Source organism: Gadus chalcogrammus, chromosome 12 (assembly GCF_026213295.1).
Source record: "Gadus chalcogrammus isolate NIFS_2021 chromosome 12, NIFS_Gcha_1.0, whole genome shotgun sequence".
NCBI classification, from domain to species: domain Eukaryota; kingdom Metazoa; phylum Chordata; class Actinopteri; order Gadiformes; family Gadidae; genus Gadus; species Gadus chalcogrammus.
The window spans coordinates 9,932,005-9,950,148 of NC_079423.1; the positions used below are offsets into that span (position 1 = coordinate 9,932,005).

The window sequence follows — 18,144 nt, forward strand, 5'->3', positions numbered from 1 at the left end:
GTATTTCAGATAATTAATGAATTCAGATGTCACAATGATCGTTTACATGGATAAGGAGTCCTACTGAATCAATTACTGCCGTTTATATCTAACTAATGATTGTTTTTGTAAGAGTGTAACGTCGAGCCTCAGCAGCTTTCTCACTCCTTATGTGCTACTGTATAAAACCTGGTTTTGCGCCTGCACTAATTGCTTACGGCCATACCACCCTGAACACGCCCGATCTCGTCTGATCTCGGAAGCTAAGCAGGGTCGGGCCTGGTTAGTACTTGGATGGGAGACCGCCTGGGAATACCAGGTGCTGTAAGCTTTTTCTTTTTCAACTCGAGCTCATTGACTCCGTGGCCTACCGTGGCGTACCGTGACCTGATGTTTACTGCCAACCGCTTTGGAGGATTTAAGCAACATACAAAAACTGACAACGTCTCTCAAAACTATTTTTGTGAAACATGAGGACAGTATAGTGATACTGCCAGCAGGGAGCACCAGAGAGCTGAACCGACAGTTGTACATTTCTTAAACTTTCACCAACACAAACACGCACGCTCACTTCAGATCATGGGAGGACGTCAAAAAATCACCACCCATTCTCTGACACTTTAACCGTTAACCTTGGTTCAAACATTTAACATCACACGCACACGCAGTGTATTTCAGATAATTAATGAATTCAGATGTCACAATGATCGTTTACATGGATAAGGAGTCCTACTGAATCAATTACTGCCGTTTATATCTAACTAATGATTGTTTTTGTAAAGTGTAACGTCGAGCCTCAGCAGCTTTCTCACTCCTTATGTGCTACTGTATAAAACCTGGTTTTGCGCCTGCACTAATTGCTTACGGCCATACCACCCTGAACACGCCCGATCTCGTCTGATCTCGGAAGCTAAGCAGGGTCGGGCCTGGTTAGTACTTGGATGGGAGACCGCCTGGGAATACCAGGTGCTGTAAGCTTTTTCTTTTTCAACTCGAGCTCATTGACTCCGTGGCCTACCGTGGCGTACCGTGACCTGATGTTTACTGCCAACCGCTTTGGAGGATTTAAGCAACATACAAAAACTGACAACGTCTCTCAAAACTATTTTTGTGAAACATGAGGACAGTATAGTGATACTGCCAGCAGGGAGCACCAGAGAGCTGAACCGACAGTTGTACATTTCTTAAACTTTCACCAACACAAACACGCACGCTCACTTCAGATCATGGGAGGACGTCAAAAAATCACCACCCATTCTCTGACACTTTAACCGTTAACCTTGGTTCAAACATTTAACATCACACGCACACGCAGTGTATTTCAGATAATTAATGAATTCAGATGTCACAATGATCGTTTACATGGATAAGGAGTCCTACTGAATCAATTACTGCCGTTTATATCTAACTAATGATTGTTTTTGTAAAAGTGTAACGTCGAGCCTCAGCAGCTTTCTCACTCCTTATGTGCTACTGTATAAAACCTGGTTTTGCGCCTGCACTAATTGCTTACGGCCATACCACCCTGAACACGCCCGATCTCGTCTGATCTCGGAAGCTAAGCAGGGTCGGGCCTGGTTAGTACTTGGATGGGAGACCGCCTGGGAATACCAGGTGCTGTAAGCTTTTCTTTTTCAACTCGAGCTCATTGACTCCGTGGCCTACCGTGGCGTACCGTGACCTGATGTTTACTGCCAACCGCTTTGGAGGATTTAAGCAACATACAAAAACTGACAACGTCTCTCAAAACTATTTTTGTGAAACATGAGGACAGTATAGTGATACTGCCAGCAGGGAGCACCAGAGAGCTGAACCGACAGTTGTACATTTCTTAAACTTTCACCAACACAAACACGCACGCTCACTTCAGATCATGGGAGGACGTCAAAAAATCACCACCCATTCTCTGACACTTTAACCGTTAACCTTGGTTCAAACATTTAACATCACACGCACACGCAGTGTATTTCAGATAATTAATGAATTCAGATGTCACAATGATCGTTTACATGGATAAGGAGTCCTACTGAATCAATTACTGCCGTTTATATCTAACTAATGATTGTTTTTGTAAGAGTGTAACGTCGAGCCTCAGCAGCTTTCTCACTCCTTATGTGCTACTGTATAAAACCTGGTTTTGCGCCTGCACTAATTGCTTACGGCCATACCACCCTGAACACGCCCGATCTCGTCTGATCTCGGAAGCTAAGCAGGGTCGGGCCTGGTTAGTACTTGGATGGGAGACCGCCTGGGAATACCAGGTGCTGTAAGCTTTTTCTTTTTCAACTCGAGCTCATTGACTCCGTGGCCTACCGTGGCGTACCGTGACCTGATGTTTACTGCCAACCGCTTTGGAGGATTTAAGCAACATACAAAAACTGACAACGTCTCTCAAAACTATTTTTGTGAAACATGAGGACAGTATAGTGATACTGCCAGCAGGGAGCACCAGAGAGCTGAACCGACAGTTGTACATTTCTTAAACTTTCACCAACACAAACACGCACGCTCACTTCAGATCATGGGAGGACGTCAAAAAATCACCACCCATTCTCTGACACTTTAACCGTTAACCTTGGTTCAAACATTTAACATCACACGCACACGCAGTGTATTTCAGATAATTAATGAATTCAGATGTCACAATGATCGTTTACATGGATAAGGAGTCCTACTGAATCAATTACTGCCGTTTATATCTAACTAATGATTGTTTTTGTAAAGTGTAACGTCGAGCCTCAGCAGCTTTCTCACTCCTTATGTGCTACTGTATAAAACCTGGTTTTGCGCCTGCACTAATTGCTTACGGCCATACCACCCTGAACACGCCCGATCTCGTCTGATCTCGGAAGCTAAGCAGGGTCGGGCCTGGTTAGTACTTGGATGGGAGACCGCCTGGGAATACCAGGTGCTGTAAGCTTTTCTTTTTCAACTCGAGCTCATTGCCTCCGTGGCCTACCGTGGCGTACCGTGACCTGATGTTTACTGCCAACCGCTTTGGAGGATTTAAGCAACATACAAAAACTGACAACGTCTCTCAAAACTATTTTTGTGAAACATGAGGACAGTATAGTGATACTGCCAGCAGGGAGCACCAGAGAGCTGAACCGACAGTTGTACATTTCTTAAACTTTCACCAACACAAACACGCACGCTCACTTCAGATCATGGGAGGACGTCAAAAAATCACCACCCATTCTCTGACACTTTAACCGTTAACCTTGGTTCAAACATTTAACATCACACGCACACGCAGTGTATTTCAGATAATTAATGAATTCAGATGTCACAATGATCGTTTACATGGATAAGGAGTCCTACTGAATCAATTACTGCCGTTTATATCTAACTAATGATTGTTTTTGTAAAAGTGTAACGTCGAGCCTCAGCAGCTTTCTCACTCCTTATGTGCTACTGTATAAAACCTGGTTTTGCGCCTGCACTAATTGCTTACGGCCATACCACCCTGAACACGCCCGATCTCGTCTGATCTCGGAAGCTAAGCAGGGTCGGGCCTGGTTAGTACTTGGATGGGAGACCGCCTGGGAATACCAGGTGCTGTAAGCTTTTCTTTTTCAACTCGAGCTCATTGACTCCGTGGCCTACCGTGGCGTACCGTGACCTGATGTTTACTGCCAACCGCTTTGGAGGATTTAAGCAACATACAAAACTGACAACGTCTCTCAAAACTAATTTTGTGAAACATGAGGACAGTATAGTGATACTGCCAGCAGGGAGCACCAGAGAGCTGAACCGACAGTTGTACATTTCTTAAACTTTCACCAACACAAACACGCACGCTCACTTCAGATCATGGGAGGACGTCAAAAAATCACCACCCATTCTCTGACACTTTAACCGTTAACCTTGGTTCAAACATTTAACATCACACGCACACGCAGTGTATTTCAGATAATTAATGAATTCAGATGTCACAATGATCGTTTACATGGATAAGGAGTCCTACTGAATCAATTACTGCCGTTTATATCTAACTAATGATTGTTTTTGTAAGAGTGTAACGTCGAGCCTCAGCAGCTTTCTCACTCCTTATGTGCTACTGTATAAAACCTGGTTTTGCGCCTGCACTAATTGCTTACGGCCATACCACCCTGAACACGCCCGATCTCGTCTGATCTCGGAAGCTAAGCAGGGTCGGGCCTGGTTAGTACTTGGATGGGAGACCGCCTGGGAATACCAGGTGCTGTAAGCTTTTTCTTTTTCAACTCGAGCTCATTGACTCCGTGGCCTACCGTGGCGTACCGTGACCTGATGTTTACTGCCAACCGCTTTGGAGGATTTAAGCAACATACAAAAACTGACAACGTCTCTCAAAACTATTTTTGTGAAACATGAGGACAGTATAGTGATACTGCCAGCAGGGAGCACCAGAGAGCTGAACCGACAGTTGTACATTTCTTAAACTTTCACCAACACAAACACGCACGCTCACTTCAGATCATGGGAGGACGTCAAAAAATCACCACCCATTCTCTGACACTTTAACCGTTAACCTTGGTTCAAACATTTAACATCACACGCACACGCAGTGTATTTCAGATAATTAATGAATTCAGATGTCACAATGATCGTTTACATGGATAAGGAGTCCTACTGAATCAATTACTGCCGTTTATATCTAACTAATGATTGTTTTGTAAAAGTGTAACGTCGAGCCTCAGCAGCTTTCTCACTCCTTATGTGCTACTGTATAAAACCTGGTTTTGCGCCTGCACTAATTGCTTACGGCCATACCACCCTGAACACGCCCGATCTCGTCTGATCTCGGAAGCTAAGCAGGGTCGGGCCTGGTTAGTACTTGGATGGGAGACCGCCTGGGAATACCAGGTGCTGTAAGCTTTTTCTTTTTCAACTCGAGCTCATTGACTCCGTGGCCTACCGTGGCGTACCGTGACCTGATGTTTACTGCCAACCGCTTTGGAGGATTTAAGCAACATACAAAAACTGACAACGTCTCTCAAAACTATTTTTGTGAAACATGAGGACAGTATAGTGATACTGCCAGCAGGGAGCACCAGAGAGCTGAACCGACAGTTGTACATTTCTTAAACTTTCACCAACACAAACACGCACGCTCACTTCAGATCATGGGAGGACGTCAAAAATCACCACCCATTCTCTGACACTTTAACCGTTAACCTTGGTTCAAACATTTAACATCACACGCACACGCAGTGTATTTCAGATAATTAATGAATTCAGATGTCACAATGATCGTTTACATGGATAAGGAGTCCTACTGAATCAATTACTGCCGTTTATATCTAACTAATGATTGTTTTTGTAAAGTGTAACGTCGAGCCTCAGCAGCTTTCTCACTCCTTATGTGCTACTGTATAAAACCTGGTTTTGCGCCTGCACTAATTGCTTACGGCCATACCACCCTGAACACGCCCGATCTCGTCTGATCTCGGAAGCTAAGCAGGGTCGGGCCTGGTTAGTACTTGGATGGGAGACCGCCTGGGAATACCAGGTGCTGTAAGCTTTTTCTTTTTCAACTCGAGCTCATTGACTCCGTGGCCTACCGTGGCGTACCGTGACCTGATGTTTACTGCCAACCGCTTTGGAGGATTTAAGCAACATACAAAAACTGACAACGTCTCTCAAAACTATTTTTGTGAAACATGAGGACAGTATAGTGATACTGCCAGCAGGGAGCACCAGAGAGCTGAACCGACAGTTGTACATTTCTTAAACTTTCACCAACACAAACACGCACGCTCACTTCAGATCATGGGAGGACGTCAAAAAATCACCACCCATTCTCTGACACTTTAACCGTTAACCTTGGTTCAAACATTTAACATCACACGCACACGCAGTGTATTTCAGATAATTAATGAATTCAGATGTCACAATGATCGTTTACATGGATAAGGAGTCCTACTGAATCAATTACTGCCGTTTATATCTAACTAATGATTGTTTTTGTAAGAGTGTAACGTCGAGCCTCAGCAGCTTTCTCACTCCTTATGTGCTACTGTATAAAACCTGGTTTTGCGCCTGCACTAATTGCTTACGGCCATACCACCCTGAACACGCCCGATCTCGTCTGATCTCGGAAGCTAAGCAGGGTCGGGCCTGGTTAGTACTTGGATGGGAGACCGCCTGGGAATACCAGGTGCTGTAAGCTTTTTCTTTTTCAACTCGAGCTCATTGACTCCGTGGCCTACCGTGGCGTACCGTGACCTGATGTTTACTGCCAACCGCTTTGGAGGATTTAAGCAACATACAAAAACTGACAACGTCTCTCAAAACTATTTTTGTGAAACATGAGGACAGTATAGTGATACTGCCAGCAGGGAGCACCAGAGAGCTGAACCGACAGTTGTACATTTCTTAAACTTTCACCAACACAAACACGCACGCTCACTTCAGATCATGGGAGGACGTCAAAAAATCACCACCCATTCTCTGACACTTTAACCGTTAACCTTGGTTCAAACATTTAACATCACACGCACACGCAGTGTATTTCAGATAATTAATGAATTCAGATGTCACAATGATCGTTTACATGGATAAGGAGTCCTACTGAATCAATTACTGCCGTTTATATCTAACTAATGATTGTTTTTGTAAAAGTGTAACGTCGAGCCTCAGCAGCTTTCTCACTCCTTATGTGCTACTGTATAAAACCTGGTTTTGCGCCTGCACTAATTGCTTACGGCCATACCACCCTGAACACGCCCGATCTCGTCTGATCTCGGAAGCTAAGCAGGGTCGGGCCTGGTTAGTACTTGGATGGGAGACCGCCTGGGAATACCAGGTGCTGTAAGCTTTTTCTTTTTCAACTCGAGCTCATTGACTCCGTGGCCTACCGTGGCGTACCGTGACCTGATGTTTACTGCCAACCGCTTTGGAGGATTTAAGCAACATACAAAAACTGACAACGTCTCTCAAAACTATTTTTGTGAAACATGAGGACAGTATAGTGATACTGCCAGCAGGGAGCACCAGAGAGCTGAACCGACAGTTGTACATTTCTTAAACTTTCACCAACACAAACACGCACGCTCACTTCAGATCATGGGAGGACGTCAAAAAATCACCACCCATTCTCTGACACTTTAACCGTTAACCTTGGTTCAAACATTAACATCACACGCACACGCAGTGTATTTCAGATAATTAATGAATTCAGATGTCACAATGATCGTTTACATGGATAAGGAGTCCTACTGAATCAATTACTGCCGTTTATATCTAACTAATGATTGTTTTTGTAAAAGTGTAACGTCGAGCCTCAGCAGCTTTCTCACTCCTTATGTGCTACTGTATAAAACCTGGTTTTGCGCCTGCACTAATTGCTTACGGCCATACCACCCTGAACACGCCCGATCTCGTCTGATCTCGGAAGCTAAGCAGGGTCGGGCCTGGTTAGTACTTGGATGGGAGACCGCCTGGGAATACCAGGTGCTGTAAGCTTTTTCTTTTTCAACTCGAGCTCATTGACTCCGTGGCCTACCGTGGCGTACCGTGACCTGATGTTTACTGCCAACCGCTTTGGAGGATTTAAGCAACATACAAAAACTGACAACGTCTCTCAAAACTATTTTTGTGAAACATGAGGACAGTATAGTGATACTGCCAGCAGGGAGCACCAGAGAGCTGAACCGACAGTTGTACATTTCTTAAACTTTCACCAACACAAACACGCACGCTCACTTCAGATCATGGGAGGACGTCAAAAAATCACCACCCATTCTCTGACACTTTAACCGTTAACCTTGGTTCAAACATTTAACATCACACGCACACGCAGTGTATTTCAGATAATTAATGAATTCAGATGTCACAATGATCGTTTACATGGATAAGGAGTCCTACTGAATCAATTACTGCCGTTTATATCTAACTAATGATTGTTTTTGTAAAAGTGTAACGTCGAGCCTCAGCAGCTTTCTCACTCCTTATGTGCTACTGTATAAAACCTGGTTTTGCGCCTGCACTAATTGCTTACGGCCATACCACCCTGAACACGCCCGATCTCGTCTGATCTCGGAAGCTAAGCAGGGTCGGGCCTGGTTAGTACTTGGATGGGAGACCGCCTGGGAATACCAGGTGCTGTAAGCTTTTTCTTTTTCAACTCGAGCTCATTGACTCCGTGGCCTACCGTGGGTACCGTGACCTGATGTTTACTGCCAACCGCTTTGGAGGATTTAAGCAACATACAAAACTGACAACGTCTCTCAAAACTATTTTTGTGAAACATGAGGACAGTATAGTGATACTGCCAGCAGGGAGCACCAGAGAGCTGAAACGACAGTTGTACATTTCTTAAACTTTCACCAACACAAACACGCACGCTCACTTCAGATCATGGGAGGACGTCAAAAAATCACCACCCATTCTCTGACACTTTAACCGTTAACCTTGGTTCAAACATTTAACATCACACGCACACGCAGTGTATTTCAGATAATTAATGAATTCAGATGTCACAATGATCGTTTACATGGATAAGGAGTCTACTGAATCAATTACTGCCGTTTATATCTAACTAATGATTGTTTTTGTAAAAGTGTAACGTCGAGCCTCAGCAGCTTTCTCACTCCTTATGTGCTACTGTATAAACCTGGTTTTGCGCCTGCACTAATTGCTTACGGCCATACCACCCTGAACACGCCCGATCTCGTCTGATCTCGGAAGCTAAGCAGGGTCGGGCCTGGTTAGTACTTGGATGGGAGACCGCCTGGGAATACCAGGTGCTGTAAGCTTTTTCTTTTTCAACTCGAGCTCATTGACTCCGTGGCCTACCGTGGCGTACCGTGACCTGATGTTTACTGCCAACCGCTTTGGAGGATTTAAGCAACATACAAAAACTGACAACGTCTCTCAAAACTATTTTTGTGAAACATGAGGACAGTATAGTGATACTGCCAGCAGGGAGCACCAGAGAGCTGAACCGACAGTTGTACATTTCTTAAACTTTCACCAACACAAACACGCACGCTCACTTCAGATCATGGGAGGACGTCAAAAAATCACCACCCATTCTCTGACACTTTAACCGTTAACCTTGGTTCAAACATTTAACATCACACGCACACGCAGTGTATTTCAGATAATTAATGAATTCAGATGTCACAATGATCGTTTACATGGATAAGGAGTCCTACTGAATCAATTACTGCCGTTTATATCTAACTAATGATTGTTTTTGTAAAAGTGTAACGTCGAGCCTCAGCAGCTTTCTCACTCCTTATGTGCTACTGTATAAAACCTGGTTTTGCGCCTGCACTAATTGCTTACGGCCATACCACCCTGAACACGCCCGATCTCGTCTGATCTCGGAAGCTAAGCAGGGTCGGGCCTGGTTAGTACTTGGATGGGAGACCGCCTGGGAATACCAGGTGCTGTAAGCTTTTTCTTTTTCAACTCGAGCTCATTGACTCCGTGGCCTACCGTGGCGTACCGTGACCTGATGTTTACTGCCAACCGCTTTGGAGGATTTAAGCAACATACAAAAACTGACAACGTCTCTCAAAACTATTTTTGTGAAACATGAGGACAGTATAGTGATACTGCCAGCAGGGAGCACCAGAGAGCTGAACCGACAGTTGTACATTTCTTAAACTTTCACCAACCAAACACGCACGCTCACTTCAGATCATGGGAGGACGTCAAAAAATCACCACCCATTCTCTGACACTTTAACCGTTAACCTTGGTTCAAACATTTAACATCACACGCACACGCAGTGTATTTCAGATAATTAATGAATTCAGATGTCACAATGATCGTTTACATGGATAAGGAGTCCTACTGAATCAATTACTGCCGTTTATATCTAACTAATGATTGTTTTTGTAAAGTGTAACGTCGAGCCTCAGCAGCTTTCTCACTCCTTATGTGCTACTGTATAAAACCTGGTTTTGCGCCTGCACTAATTGCTTACGGCCATACCACCCTGAACACGCCCGATCTCGTCTGATCTCGGAAGCTAAGCAGGGTCGGGCCTGGTTAGTACTTGGATGGGAGACCGCCTGGGAATACCAGGTGCTGTAAGCTTTTCTTTTTCAACTCGAGCTCATTGCCTCCGTGGCCTACCGTGGCGTACCGTGACCTGATGTTTACTGCCAACCGCTTTGGAGGATTTAAGCAACATACAAAAACTGACAACGTCTCTCAAAACTATTTTTGTGAAACATGAGGACAGTATAGTGATACTGCCAGCAGGGAGCACCAGAGAGCTGAACCGACAGTTGTACATTTCTTAAACTTTCACCAACACAAACACGCACGCTCACTTCAGATCATGGGAGGACGTCAAAAAATCACCACCCATTCTCTGACACTTTAACCGTTAACCTTGGTTCAAACATTTAACATCACACGCACACGCAGTGTATTTCAGATAATTAATGAATTCAGATGTCACAATGATCGTTTACATGGATAAGGAGTCCTACTGAATCAATTACTGCCGTTTATATCTAACTAATGATTGTTTTTGTAAAAGTGTACGTCGAGCCTCAGCAGCTTTCTCACTCCTTATGTGCTACTGTATAAAACCTGGTTTTGCGCCTGCACTAATTGCTTACGGCCATACCACCCTGAACACGCCCGATCTCGTCTGATCTCGGAAGCTAAGCAGGGTCGGGCCTGGTTAGTACTTGGATGGGAGACCGCCTGGGAATACCAGGTGCTGTAAGCTTTTTCTTTTTCAACTCGAGCTCATTGACTCCGTGGCCTACCGTGGCGTACCGTGACCTGATGTTTACTGCCAACCGCTTTGGAGGATTTAAGCAACATACAAAAACTGACAACGTCTCTCAAAACTATTTTTGTGAAACATGAGGACAGTATAGTGATACTGCCAGCAGGGAGCACCAGAGAGCTGAACCGGCAGTTGTACATTTCTTAAACTTTCACCAACACAAACACGCACGCTCACTTCAGATCATGGGAGGACGTCAAAAAATCACCACCCATTCTCTGACACTTTAACCGTTAACCTTGGTTCAAACATTAACATCACACGCACACGCAGTGTATTTCAGATAATTAATGAATTCAGATGTCACAATGATCGTTTACATGGATAAGGAGTCCTACTGAATCAATTACTGCCGTTTATATCTAACTAATGATTGTTTTTGTAAAGTGTAACGTCGAGCCTCAGCAGCTTTCTCACTCCTTATGTGCTACTGTATAAAACCTGGTTTTGCGCCTGCACTAATTGCTTACGGCCATACCACCCTGAACACGCCCGATCTCGTCTGATCTCGGAAGCTAAGCAGGGTCGGGCCTGGTTAGTACTTGGATGGGAGACCGCCTGGGAATACCAGGTGCTGTTAAGCTTTTTCTTTTTCAACTCGAGCTCATTGACTCCGTGGCCTGCGTACCGTGACCTGATGTTTACTGCCAACCGCTTTGGAGGATTTAAGCAACATACAAAAACTGACAACGTCTCTCAAAACTAATTTTGTGAAACATGAGGACAGTATAGTGATACTGCCAGCAGGGAGCACCAGAGAGCTGAACCGACAGTTGTACATTTCTTAAACTTTCACCAACACAAACACGCACGCTCACTTCAGATCATGGGAGGACGTCAAAAAATCACCACCCATTCTCTGACACTTTAACCGTTAACCTTGGTTCAAACATTTAACATCACACGCACACGCAGTGTATTTCAGATAATTAATGAATTCAGCTGTCACAATGATCGTTTACATGGATAAGGAGTCCTACTGAATCAATTACTGCCGTTTATATCTAACTAATGATTGTTTTGTAAAAGTGTAACGTCGAGCCTCAGCAGCTTTCTCACTCCTTATGTGCTACTGTATAAAACCTGGTTTTGCGCCTGCACTAATTGCTTTAGGCCATACCACCCCTGAAACACGCCCGATCTCGTCTGATCTCGGAAGCTAAGCAGGGTCGGGCCTGGTTAGTACTTGGATGGAGACCGCCTGGGAATACCAGGTGCTGTAAGCTTTTTCTTTTTCAACTCGAGCTCATTGACTCCGTGGCCTACCGTGGCGTACCGTGACCTGTTGTTTACTGCCAACCGCTTTGGAGGATTTAAGCAACATACAAAAACTGACAACGTCTCTCAAACTATTTTTGTGAAACATGAGGACAGTATAGTGATACTGCCAGCAGGGAGCACCAGAGAGCTGAACCGACAGTTGTACATTTCTTAAACTTTCACCAACACAAACACGCACGCTCACTTCAGATCATGGGAGGACGTCAAAAAATCACCACCCATTCTCTGACACTTTAACCGTTAACCTTGGTTCAAACATTTAACATCACACGCACACGCAGTGTATTTCAGATAATTAATGAATTCAGATGTCACAATGATCGTTTACATGGATAAGGAGTCCTACTGAATCAATTACTGCCGTTTATATCTAACTAATGATTGTTTTTGTAAAAGTGTAACGTCGAGCCTCAGCAGCTTTCTCACTCCTTATGTGCTACTGTATAAAACCTGGTTTTGCGCCTGCACTAATTGCTTACGGCCATACCACCCTGAACACGCCCGATCTCGTCTGATCTCGGAAGCTAAGCAGGGTCGGGCCTGGTTAGTACTTGGATGGGAGACCGCCTGGGAATACCAGGTGCTGTAAGCTTTTTCTTTTTCAACTCGAGCTCATTGACCCGTGCCTACCGTGGCGTTACCGTGACCTGATGTTTACTGCCAACCGCTTTGGAGGATTTAAGCAACATACAAAAACTGACAACGTCTCTCAAAACTAATTTTGTGAAACATGAGGACAGTATAGTGATACTGCCAGCAGGGAGCACCAGAGAGCTGAACCGACAGTTGTACATTTCTTAAACTTTCACCAACACAAACACGCACGCTCACTTCAGATCATGGGAGGACGTCAAAAATCACCACCCATTCTCTGACACTTTAACCGTTAACCTTGGTTCAAACATTTAACATCACACGCACACGCAGTGTATTTCAGATAATTAATGAATTCAGATGTCACAATGATCGTTACATGGATAAGGAGTCCTACTGAATCAATTACTGCCGTTTATATCTAACTAATGATTGTTTTTGTAAAAGTGTAACGTCGAGCCTCAGCAGCTTTCTCACTCCTTATGTGCTACTGTATAAAACCTGGTTTTGCGCCTGCACTAATTGCTTACGGCCATACCACCCTGAACACGCCCGATCTCGTCTGATCTCGGAAGCTAAGCAGGTCGGGCCTGGTTAGTACTTGGATGGGAGACCGCCTGGGAATACCAGGTGCTGTAAGCTTTTCTTTTTCAACTCGAGCTCATTGCCTCCGTGGCCTACCGTGGCGTACCGTGACCTGATGTTTACTGCCAACCGCTTTGGAGGATTTAAGCAACATACAAAAACTGACAACGTCTCTCAAAACTATTTTGTGAAACATGAGGACAGTATAGTGATACTGCCAGCAGGGAGCACCAGAGAGCTGAACCGACAGTTGTACATTTCTTAAACTTTCACCAACCCAAACACGCACGCTCACTTCAGATCATGGGAGGACGTCAAAAAATCACCACCCATTCTCTGACACTTTAACCGTTAACCTTGGTTCAAACATTTAACATCACACGCACACGCAGTGTATTTCAGATAATTAATGAATTCAGATGTCACAATGATCGTTTACATGGATAAGGAGTCCTACTGAATCAATTACTGCCGGTTATATCTAACTAATGATTGTTTTTGTAAAAGTGTAACGTCGAGCCTCAGCAGCTTTCTCACTCCTTATGTGCTACTGTATAAAACCTGGTTTTGCGCCTGCACTAATTGCTTACGGCCATACCACCCTGAACACGCCCGATCTCGTCTGATCTCGGAAGCTAAGCAGGGTCGGGCCTGGTTAGTACTTGGATGGGAGACCGCCTGGGAATACCAGGTGCTGTAAGCATTTTCTTTTTTCAACTCGAGCTCATTGCCTCCGTGGCCTACCGTGGCCAACGTGACCTGATGTTTACTGCCAACCGCTTTGGAGGATTTAAGCAACATACAAAAACTGACAACGTCTCTCAAAACTATTTTTGTGAAACATGAGGACAGTATAGTGATACTGCCAGCAGGGAGCACCAGAGAGCTGAACCGACAGTTGTACATTTCTTAAACTTTCACCAACACAAACACGCACGCTCACTTCAGATCATGGGAGGACGTCAAAAAATCACCACCCATTCTCTGACACTTTAACCGTTAACCTTGGTTCAAACATTTAACATCACACGCACACGCAGTGTATTTCAGATAATTAATGAATTCAGATGTCACAATGATCCGTTTACATGGATAAGGGAGTCCTACTGAATCAATTACTGCCGTTTATATCTAACTAATGATTGTTTTTGTAAAAGTGTAACGTCGAGCCTCAGCAGCTTTCTCACTCCTTATGTGCTACTGTATAAAACCTGGTTTTGCGCCTGCACTAATTGCTTACGGCATACCACCCTGAACACGCACGATCTCGTCTGATCTCGGAAGCTAAGCAGGTCGGGCCTGGTTAGTACTTGGATGGAGACCGCCTGGGAATACCAGGTGCTGTAAGCTTTTTCTTTTTCAACTCGAGCTCATTGACTACGTGGCGTACCGTGACCTGATGTTTACTGCCAACCGCTTTGGAGGATTTAAGCAACATACAAAAACTGACAACGTCTCTCAAAACTATTTTTGTGAAACATGAGGACAGTATAGTGATACTGCCAGCAGGGAGCACCAGAGAGCTGAACGACAGTTGTACATTCTTAAACTTTCACCAACACAAACACGCACGCTCACTTCAGATCATGGGAGGACGTCAAAAATCACCACCCATTCTCTGACACTTTAACCGTTAACCTTGGTTCAAACATTTAACATCACACGCACACGCAGTGTATTTCAGATAATAATGAATTCAGATGTCACAATGATCGTTACATGGATAAGGAGTCCTACTGAATCAATTACTGCCGTTTATATCTAACTAATGATTGTTTTTGTAAAAGTGTAACGTCGAGCCTCAGCGCTTTCTCACTCCTTATGTGCTACTGTATAAACCTGGTTTTGCGCCTGCACTAATTGCTTACGGCCATACCACCCTGACACCGCCCGATCTCGTTGATCTCGGAGCTAAGCAGGGTCGGGCCTGGTTAGTACTTGGATGGGAGCCCGCCTGGGAATACCAGGTGCTGTAAGCTTTTCTTTCAACTCGAGCTCATTGACTCCGTGGCCTACCGTGGCGTACCGGACCTGATGTTTACTGCCAACCGCTTTGGAGGATTTAAGCAACATACAAAAACTGACAACGTCTCTCAAAACTTTTTTGTGAAACATGTGTACAGTATAGTGATACTGCCAGCAGGGAGCACCAGAGAGCTGAACCGCAGTTGTACATTCTTAAACTTTCACCGAACCAAAACACGCACGCTCACTTCAGATCATGGGAGGACGTCAAAAATAACCATCACCCATTCCTCTGACACTTTCAACCGTTAACCTGGTTAAACATTTAACATCACACGCACAGCAGTGTATTTCAGATAATTAATGTAATTCAGATGTCACAATGATCGTTTACCTGGATAAGGAGTTCATACTGAAATCAATTACTGCCGTTTATATCTAACCTAATGATTGTTTTTGTAAGAGTGTAACGGCGAGCCTCAGCAGCTTTCTCACTCCTTATGTGCTACTGTATAAACCTGGTTTGACGCCAGCACTAATTGCTTACGGCCATACCACCCTGAACACGCCCGATCTCGTTCTGATCTCGGAAGCTAGCAGGGTCGGGGCATGGTTAGTACTTGATGGAGACCGCCTGGAATACCCGTGCTGTAAGCCTTTTCTTTTTCAACTCAAGCTCATTGACTCCGTGGCGTACCGTGACCTGATGTTTACTGCCAACAGCTTTTTGAGGATTTAGGCAACTACAAAACTGACAACGTCTCTCAAACTATTGTTGTGAACGTGAGGACAGTAATAGTGATACTGCCAGCAGGGAGCACCAGAGAGCTGAACCGACAGTTGACATTCTAAACTTCACCAACACAAAACACGCACGCTCACTTCAGATCAGGGAGGACGTCAAAAAACAATCCACACCCATTCTCTGACACTTTAACCGTTAACCTTGGTTCAAACATTTAACATCACACGCACACGCAGTGTATTTCAGATAATTAAGAATTCAGATGTCACAATGATCGTTTAACATGGATAAGGACTCCTACTGAATCAATTACTGCCGTTATATCTAACTAATGATTGTTTTTGTAAAGAGTGTAACGTCGAGCTCAGGCAGCTTTCTCTCCTTATGTGCTATGTATAAACCTGGTTTTGCGCCTGCACTATTTGCTTACGGCCATACCACCCTGAACACGCCTGATCTGTCTGATCGGAAGCTAAGCAGGGTCGGGCCTGGTTAGTACTTGGATGGGAGTCCGCCTGGGAATACCAGGTGCTAAGATTTCTTTTTCAACTCGAGCTCATTGATCCGGGGGCGTACCGTGACCTGATGTTATGCCAAACCGCTTTGGAGGATTTAAGCAACCTACAAAAACTGACAACGTCTCTCAAAACTTTTTGTGTGAAATGAGGACAGTATAGTGATACTGCCAGCAGGAGCACCCAGAGAGCTGAACCGACAGTGACATTTCTTAAAATTTCCCCAACACAAACACGCCGCCACTTCAGATCATGGAGGACGTCAAAAATCACCAACCATTCTCTGACACTTTAACCGTTAACCTTGGTTCACACATTTAACATCACACGCACACGCAGTGTATTTCAGATAATAAGAATATCAGATGTCACAATGATCGTACCATGGATAAGGAGTCATACTGAATCAATTACTGCCGTTTATATCTAACTAAGATGTTTTTGTAAGAGTGTAACGTCGAGCCTCAGCAGCTCTCACTCCTTATGTGCTACTGTATAAACCTGGTTTTGCGCCTGCACTAATTGCTTACGGCATACCACCTGAACACGCCGATCTGTCTTCGGAAGCTAAGCAGGGTCGGGCCTGGTTAGTACTTGGATGGAGACCGCCTGGGAATACCAGGTGCTGTAAGCATTTTCTTTTTCAACTCGAGCTCATTGACTCCGTGGACCGTGGCGTACCGTGACCTGAGTTTACTGCCAACGCTTTGGAGGATTTAAGCAACATACAAAAACTGACAACGTCTCTCAAAACTATTTTTGTGAAACATAGGGACAGTATAGGATACTGCCAGCAGGGAGCACCAGAGAGCTGAAACCGACAGTTGTACATTCTTAAACTTTCCCAACACAAACACGCACGCTCACTCAGATCTGGGAGGAGACGTAAAAAAATCACCACCCATATCTCTGACACTTTAACCGTTACCTTGGTTCAAACATTTAACTCACACGCCACGCAGTGTAATTTCAGATAATTAATGAATTCAGATGTCACAATGATCGTTTACATGGATAAGGAGTCCTACTGAATCAATTACTGCGTTTATATCTAACTAATGATGGTTTTGTAAGAGTGTAACGCGAGCCTCGCGCTTTCTCACTCCTTATGTGCTACTGTATAAAACCTGGTTTTGCGCCTGCACTAATGCTTACGGCCATACCACTGAACGCCGATCTCGCTGATCTCGGAAGCTAAGCAGGGTCGGACCTGGTTAGTACTTGGATGGGAGACCGCCTGGGAATACCAGGTGCTGTAAGCTTTCTCTTTTTCAACTCGAGCTCATTGACTCCGTGGCTACCGTGGCGTACCGTGACTGATGTTTACTGCCAACCGCTTTGGAGGATTTAAGCAACATACAAAAACTGACAACGTCTTCAAAACTTTTTGGAAAATGAGGACAGTATAGTGATACTGCAGCAGGGAGCACCAGGAGCTGAACCGACAGTTGTACATTTCTTAAACTTTCACCAACACAAACACGCACGCTCACTTCAGATCATGGGAGGACGTCAAAAAATCACCACCATTCTCTGACCACTTTAACGTTAACCTTGTTCAACATTTACATCACACGCACACGCAGTGGATTTCAGATAATTAATGAATTCAGATGTCACAATGATCGTTTACATGGATAAGGAGTTCTACTGAATCAATTACTGCGTTTATATATAACTAATGATGTTTTTGTAAGAGTGTAACGAGCCTCAGAAGCTTTCTCACTCCTTATGTG

General features: G+C 44.5%; 21 non-coding genes and 6 pseudogenes across 21 annotated transcripts; all 27 read left to right on the forward strand.

The window, feature by feature from the left end:
* Positions 1-191: 191 nt before the first annotated feature.
* LOC130398130 (5S ribosomal RNA) lies at positions 192-310 on the forward strand. Its single transcript, XR_008900713.1, has one exon. It is a non-coding gene; the product is annotated as a 5S ribosomal RNA (ribosomal RNA).
* Positions 311-838: 528 nt separating this feature from the next.
* Positions 839-957, forward strand: LOC130398131 (5S ribosomal RNA). The gene has a single exon (XR_008900714.1). It is a non-coding gene; the product is annotated as a 5S ribosomal RNA (ribosomal RNA).
* A 529-nt stretch (positions 958-1,486) lies between these two features.
* LOC130398132 (5S ribosomal RNA) lies at positions 1,487-1,605 on the forward strand. The gene has a single exon (XR_008900715.1). It is a non-coding gene; the product is annotated as a 5S ribosomal RNA (ribosomal RNA).
* Positions 1,606-2,133: 528 nt separating this feature from the next.
* On the forward strand, positions 2,134-2,252 carry LOC130398133 (5S ribosomal RNA). The gene has a single exon (XR_008900716.1). It is a non-coding gene; the product is annotated as a 5S ribosomal RNA (ribosomal RNA).
* Positions 2,253-2,780: 528 nt separating this feature from the next.
* Positions 2,781-2,899, forward strand: LOC130398134 (5S ribosomal RNA). The gene has a single exon (XR_008900717.1). It is a non-coding gene; the product is annotated as a 5S ribosomal RNA (ribosomal RNA).
* Positions 2,900-3,427: 528 nt separating this feature from the next.
* On the forward strand, positions 3,428-3,546 carry LOC130398137 (5S ribosomal RNA). Its single transcript, XR_008900719.1, has one exon. It is a non-coding gene; the product is annotated as a 5S ribosomal RNA (ribosomal RNA).
* A 527-nt stretch (positions 3,547-4,073) lies between these two features.
* LOC130398138 (5S ribosomal RNA) lies at positions 4,074-4,192 on the forward strand. Its single transcript, XR_008900720.1, has one exon. It is a non-coding gene; the product is annotated as a 5S ribosomal RNA (ribosomal RNA).
* Positions 4,193-4,720: 528 nt separating this feature from the next.
* On the forward strand, positions 4,721-4,839 carry LOC130398139 (5S ribosomal RNA). Its single transcript, XR_008900721.1, has one exon. It is a non-coding gene; the product is annotated as a 5S ribosomal RNA (ribosomal RNA).
* A 527-nt stretch (positions 4,840-5,366) lies between these two features.
* LOC130398140 (5S ribosomal RNA) lies at positions 5,367-5,485 on the forward strand. Its single transcript, XR_008900722.1, has one exon. It is a non-coding gene; the product is annotated as a 5S ribosomal RNA (ribosomal RNA).
* A 529-nt stretch (positions 5,486-6,014) lies between these two features.
* Positions 6,015-6,133, forward strand: LOC130398141 (5S ribosomal RNA). Its single transcript, XR_008900723.1, has one exon. It is a non-coding gene; the product is annotated as a 5S ribosomal RNA (ribosomal RNA).
* A 529-nt stretch (positions 6,134-6,662) lies between these two features.
* Positions 6,663-6,781, forward strand: LOC130398142 (5S ribosomal RNA). Its single transcript, XR_008900724.1, has one exon. It is a non-coding gene; the product is annotated as a 5S ribosomal RNA (ribosomal RNA).
* A 528-nt stretch (positions 6,782-7,309) lies between these two features.
* Positions 7,310-7,428, forward strand: LOC130398143 (5S ribosomal RNA). The gene has a single exon (XR_008900725.1). It is a non-coding gene; the product is annotated as a 5S ribosomal RNA (ribosomal RNA).
* Positions 7,429-7,957: 529 nt separating this feature from the next.
* On the forward strand, positions 7,958-8,076 carry LOC130398144 (5S ribosomal RNA). The gene has a single exon (XR_008900726.1). It is a non-coding gene; the product is annotated as a 5S ribosomal RNA (ribosomal RNA).
* A 525-nt stretch (positions 8,077-8,601) lies between these two features.
* LOC130398145 (5S ribosomal RNA) lies at positions 8,602-8,720 on the forward strand. Its single transcript, XR_008900727.1, has one exon. It is a non-coding gene; the product is annotated as a 5S ribosomal RNA (ribosomal RNA).
* Positions 8,721-9,249: 529 nt separating this feature from the next.
* LOC130398146 (5S ribosomal RNA) lies at positions 9,250-9,368 on the forward strand. The gene has a single exon (XR_008900728.1). It is a non-coding gene; the product is annotated as a 5S ribosomal RNA (ribosomal RNA).
* Positions 9,369-9,895: 527 nt separating this feature from the next.
* Positions 9,896-10,014, forward strand: LOC130398148 (5S ribosomal RNA). Its single transcript, XR_008900730.1, has one exon. It is a non-coding gene; the product is annotated as a 5S ribosomal RNA (ribosomal RNA).
* A 527-nt stretch (positions 10,015-10,541) lies between these two features.
* Positions 10,542-10,660, forward strand: LOC130398149 (5S ribosomal RNA). The gene has a single exon (XR_008900731.1). It is a non-coding gene; the product is annotated as a 5S ribosomal RNA (ribosomal RNA).
* Positions 10,661-11,187: 527 nt separating this feature from the next.
* On the forward strand, positions 11,188-11,306 carry LOC130394681 (5S ribosomal RNA). Its single transcript, XR_008897816.1, has one exon. It is a non-coding gene; the product is annotated as a 5S ribosomal RNA (ribosomal RNA).
* A 523-nt stretch (positions 11,307-11,829) lies between these two features.
* Positions 11,830-11,949, forward strand: LOC130396073 (5S ribosomal RNA; annotated as a pseudogene).
* A 528-nt stretch (positions 11,950-12,477) lies between these two features.
* Positions 12,478-12,596, forward strand: LOC130398150 (5S ribosomal RNA). Its single transcript, XR_008900732.1, has one exon. It is a non-coding gene; the product is annotated as a 5S ribosomal RNA (ribosomal RNA).
* A 526-nt stretch (positions 12,597-13,122) lies between these two features.
* LOC130394535 (5S ribosomal RNA) lies at positions 13,123-13,240 on the forward strand. Its single transcript, XR_008897684.1, has one exon. It is a non-coding gene; the product is annotated as a 5S ribosomal RNA (ribosomal RNA).
* A 527-nt stretch (positions 13,241-13,767) lies between these two features.
* LOC130399589 (5S ribosomal RNA) lies at positions 13,768-13,886 on the forward strand. The gene has a single exon (XR_008902096.1). It is a non-coding gene; the product is annotated as a 5S ribosomal RNA (ribosomal RNA).
* Positions 13,887-14,417: 531 nt separating this feature from the next.
* LOC130396186 (5S ribosomal RNA) lies at positions 14,418-14,533 on the forward strand (annotated as a pseudogene).
* Positions 14,534-15,045: 512 nt separating this feature from the next.
* On the forward strand, positions 15,046-15,162 carry LOC130395975 (5S ribosomal RNA; annotated as a pseudogene).
* Positions 15,163-15,689: 527 nt separating this feature from the next.
* Positions 15,690-15,805, forward strand: LOC130396288 (5S ribosomal RNA; annotated as a pseudogene).
* Positions 15,806-16,317: 512 nt separating this feature from the next.
* LOC130396257 (5S ribosomal RNA) lies at positions 16,318-16,433 on the forward strand (annotated as a pseudogene).
* Positions 16,434-17,557: 1,124 nt separating this feature from the next.
* Positions 17,558-17,670, forward strand: LOC130396247 (5S ribosomal RNA; annotated as a pseudogene).
* Positions 17,671-18,144: the final 474 nt, after the last annotated feature.